At 40.2% G+C, this 4,982-nt stretch overlaps 1 non-coding gene across 1 annotated transcript; it reads right to left on the bottom strand.

The window, feature by feature from the left end:
- Positions 1–4,597: 4,597 nt before the first annotated feature.
- On the bottom strand, positions 4,598–4,761 carry LOC127028005 (U1 spliceosomal RNA). Its single transcript, XR_007767913.1, has one exon. It is a non-coding gene; the product is annotated as a U1 spliceosomal RNA (small nuclear RNA).
- Between the last annotated feature and the right edge of the window lie 221 nt (positions 4,762–4,982).

Below are 4,982 nucleotides of genomic sequence, written 5' to 3'. Positions count from 1 at the left end.
GCCTCCTTCACTTTGGGTAGCACATTAGGTCATGCAACTGCAGTAGCAGCTGATGATGTGAAATATTCATTATCAATTTCTGGTTCTAACATCTTTCCTGTCAGATCATCATCAGCAGTGGCTTTACTTGGAGAAATAGATTCATCAGTTATTATGATGTCACTACTTGTTACCTCCTCTTCTTCCCCAGGAATGATATGTGGTGACTTTTGGGTAGCAAAAGGTTTAGATGCTAAAATAGGCTGAATTTTGTCTACAGCACTAATGGAAGATGTAGTTATATGACTGAGAATTGTTGTCATATCTGTTGCATTAGCTGAAAATATAAGTGGTTGTCCTGGTTTCGACTGGGATAGAGTTAATTTTCTTCTTAGTAGCTGGTACAGTGCTGTGTTTTGGATTCAGTGTGAGAATAATGTTGATTGATAACACACTGATGTTGTTGCTATGGAAAAGTTGTAGGACCTGTTGAAACTAGCACCAGGACCTTGCATCTCACAGTGACTCCCAAAGCTGAAAGAAGAAAAGATTACTGAAGTGATGTCTGTAACAGCAGCTACCCAAGCAAAAGCATACAAAAGCAGAGGAACCCCTGTCAGAGAAGAAGACAGCAGTGTAGCGAGCTGGGAATTTGTGTTGCCCCCCCCATACGATGCCTACAGGTCATTCTACTACAGAAAGCATTACTCTTCTGACTTTGGGAGCTTCTCCAAGCCAAACTCCAGAAGGTTCAAGAAATATCAGAAGAACATGAAGAAATCAAACCACTGTTGTGGTTTAACCCCAGTCAACAGCTAAGCACCATGCAGCCGCTCCCTCACTCCCCACCCCCCTCCCTGCTCCCAGTGGGATGGGGAGGAGAATCGGGAAAGAAGGCAGAACTCGTGGGTTGAGATAAGAACAGTTTAATAACTAAAGTAAAATATAATACTAACAATAATAATAATAAAATAGAATAATAATAATAATAGTAATGAAAAGGAATATAACAAAAAAAGAGGGAGAAGAAAAAAAAAGGAAAAAAAAACCCAGTGATGCACAATGCAATTGCTCACCACCCGCTGACCGATGCCCAAGCAGCGATCCGCCCCTCCCGGCCAACTCCCCCCTGTTTATATACTGGGCATGACGTTCCATGGTATGGAATACCCCTTTGGCTAGCTCAGGTCAGCTGCCCCGGCTATGCTCCCTCCCAGCTTCTTGCACACCTGCTTGCTGGCAGAGCATGGGAAACTGAAAAATCCTTAACTTAAGCGCTACTTAGCAACAACTAAAATATCAGCGTGTTATCAACTTTATTCTCACACTAAATCCAAAACACAGCACTATACCAGCTACTAAGAAGAAAATTAACTCTATCCCAGCTGAAACCTGGACATCTGCCCTCCCACTCTGTAGTAAGATCATACTGATCAGTGAACAAAGTTTTGGGGATTATAACAGTTTTAAGTTTCTTGTCAGATTTTGCTTCCATTGATTTTTTTTGTGGGTTCTTTTGTTGACTGAGCACCAAGATACATTTCCTCTTTTGTTAGTGAAACTGAAGTTCCTTTCCTAGGAAACTCTCTCTGAAAAGTTGGTACCAAGCTATCTGTAGGTGTCATTGTAGGGACCACTTTTATTTGTTGAGTCTGATTATCATCATAATGGTTTTGTGTATCTCCTGTTTCAATATCATCCCATGAACCAGTGGAACTCTTAGCTACAGTTGTACTATCCTGAAAAAATACAGAGGTCAAGAAAGCATCCTCAATGCTTTCAGACCTACCTTGTTCCTCAGGCAATTCTGCTTCAGAGTAAGTGTGCTCCAGTTCCAAAGCTGCAGATGTGCTCTCTGTTAACCTAGGTGAAACATCATATTCAGTCCTTCCCAGTGCATTGTAAGTGCTTATTTTGCCATCTGTGACAGTCTGAGATAGATAGAAGGGCGGTTAACTTAATGTTCTCCATAAGCACCTCCATTTCCCTTTTTTCCTCAGCCACATCTGTAGTCATTTCTGTATCTTCTTCAGTCTCTAAGGTTGTTTTCTCCAAAGCAGGGACCTTTGTTTTAGTGACAGCCACTTCAGTAATTGAAGTCTCAAAACCAGGAGTTTTAAGAGTAACTTTAGCAGATGACAACTTCACACTGACACAGTTTTCAGAGGTGTACCCAGCTTAACAGTTATAGATTCTGATATGTTTTTTTTACCTTAAAAAAGGAAAGAAGAAAAAAAAAACAACAAACATGTTAAGGAATCATTTAGCAAGAGCCCAAACAAATGTTATTTTAATTTGATTTGAATGTTCTTAACAAAAAATAAAAGCTACACTGAGAAATAAGTATAAAGGTCACAAGCTTTAGACAGCTGTTTAGAATACAGTAGAGCTTTGAATGACATCATAAAATACCACATTACAAAGCTGCAGATCATCTAACTTAGATGGTTTTCAATTAGAGATGAAATGAGAACAGTAGCAGTATTATTCATATTTATTTATATACTTACCCCTAGAAGTCCTAATACTATACTAGCACCCATCAGACAGCTAAGTACTGATCAGAGAATATAAACATTCATTTCATGATGTCATGAACAAGTAGTACTGCAGACTTGTGGAGTTTCTTCAAGGTTTACTATAGCATATAACTCAAATGTAAAAGGAGTAAAATATCACTTTGCACATAATTACAAATTGCAGAAAAGAACCCTCACACGAGTTAGAGCATGCTTAAGCAACAGAAACAAACATGCCATCAGAAAACACTGTATTACAATCCCATAAGATTTGCTGCCCTACGTTTAAATTATACTCAGAGAAATTTAAATTATGGGAAAAGGAGAGAAAAATAAACCATAAGATTATAAACTTAGTACTCTAATGGTGGTGATCTTTGGAAAACAATTCAAAGGTATACTTCTGAACTTCCTTCACGCACAAAAGTGCTTCTGTGGTAGTGAACATGCAAAGACAGAATATTGAACTCTCTGAATTATGAAAACAGCAAGGGGATAGCTATCCTTGATCCGCAGGAGACGCAAAGGTCTTTCCAGTGAATCTAATTGCTACGGTTTAAAGAATCTTGCTGTCCCCCTCCCTTGTCCACTTGTTCTGCCACAGATTTCCACCCTATATGAGAAGGAAATGTGTGCGAACAACCATTCCACTGCAAAATCTGACTTTAAATTACTGATAAAGATGAGATTGTGCTCAAAAAACAGGATTTACTCAGGAAAAGCCCAGAGTGAAAATATCTTCCCTTCTGCCAATTCTTCTACCAAATCAGTATTCTTCAGGAGGACAAGGGGAACAGACAGGTGGAAGATGTTAACATCTTAATCCAGTGCTGTCACTTGATAAGTGACTGAGAGTCAAAAGACTTACATGGATGTGAGTCAAGAGCAAAATATGGTCCTTTAAATCATGCTAAGCATATGAAGAATACATTAAACAGGTTGGTTTTGTGTATATGAGGACTAACTGCTTACCAGACCAACACAACTATATGTATAGCTCCTTTCAAAAGAAAATATTGCTAAACATCTAATTGGGCAAAGAAAACTATATTCCTCTAACATGCAAAAAATGAAACAGTTACAATATTCTATGAGACAAGATTGAAGCCAAAAGCTCATTATTATACTTGTGAGTTAAAACAGATCAGGAAAACTCCACTCAGCATAAAGTATTAATATTGGTTAGATATCAGGGGAAAACGTTAGTTCCAAGATTGGATTTTTACTGCCTGGCACATAGGGATGAAGCTGTTCTAGATGATGGAGCAGGCTCTTATTGGCTGGGGACTTAAGTAACACAGGGAAAATTAGAAGCGTTAATAGTATGAGCAAAGAAGAGGAAGAAAACAAGGGAAAAATTTAGAAAGACTCAACTGTAGCCATATATTTTTGTGAGGACAGTTTGTACCTAAGCATACCCACTATGTATGCACAAATCAGTTATTTTCACACACCTATGTCTAATTAGGTACCTCTTTGATATTTATATTGTCCTGGTTTCAGCTGGGACAGAGTTAACTTTCTTTTTAGTAGCTGGTACAGTGCTGGGTTTTGGATTTAGTGTGAGAATACTGTTGATAACACTCTGATGTTTTAGTTGTTGCTAAGTAGCGCTTATCCTAAGTTAAGGATTTTTCAGTTTCCCATGCTCTGCCAGCAAGCAGGTGTGCAAGAAGCTGGGAGGGAGCATAGCCGGGGCAGCTGACCTGAGCTAGCCAAAGGGGTATTCCATACCATGGAACGTCATGCCCAGTATATTTTATATACTATTTATATTTTATACAGGGGGGAGTTGGCCGGGAGGCACGGATCGCGGCTCTGGCATCGGTCAGCGGGTGGTGAGCAATTGCATTGTGCATCACTTGTCTTTTCTTATTTCTTTTTTTTTGTTGTATTCTTTTTCATTACAATTATTATTATTCTTAGTAGTGTATTTTTATTTTTACTTTAGTTATTAAACTGTTCTTATCTCAGCCCACGAGTTTTACTTTTTTCCCTTTCTTCCTCCCCACCCCACTGGGAGGGGGAAGGGGGAAGCGGCTGCATGGTGCTTAGTTGCTGGCTGGGGTTAAACCACAACAGCCTTTTTGGAAAAAAGCCAGGGGAGAGCGTGAACGCAGTCCCCCACTACCACAAATTATGCAGTCGAGTTTCCCGCATTTGGGGAAATCGCAGGGGTCAGCACACCCGGAGTACAGGGGATGAGCCTCGCCCTGGGAAAACCACCTGCCTGATCATGGTGTCTCCCCTCCCAGGTAAGTATTATATAATGGGGCCTCTTCAGCACGCGTTACCTCCTCCTCTGGTGATATTCCAAAATCTTTGCCTTCTGGCCAGTCCGTGATCACCTCCAAAATTCCTGGGCGACTGGGGTTTCCTATTTGAGTTCGTTGTGTGATCAGTGTGTCCCACTTACTCCATGTAGCATCAGTTGCATGATGTCTAGAAGGGAACCCCCCTCTGAACATCCAGCCCAGCACCGGC

The sequence above is a fragment of the Gymnogyps californianus genome, unplaced genomic scaffold (assembly GCF_018139145.2).
Source record: "Gymnogyps californianus isolate 813 unplaced genomic scaffold, ASM1813914v2 HiC_scaffold_130, whole genome shotgun sequence".
NCBI lineage: Eukaryota > Metazoa > Chordata > Aves > Accipitriformes > Cathartidae > Gymnogyps > Gymnogyps californianus.
This window is presented reverse-complemented; position numbering and strand designations above follow the sequence as displayed.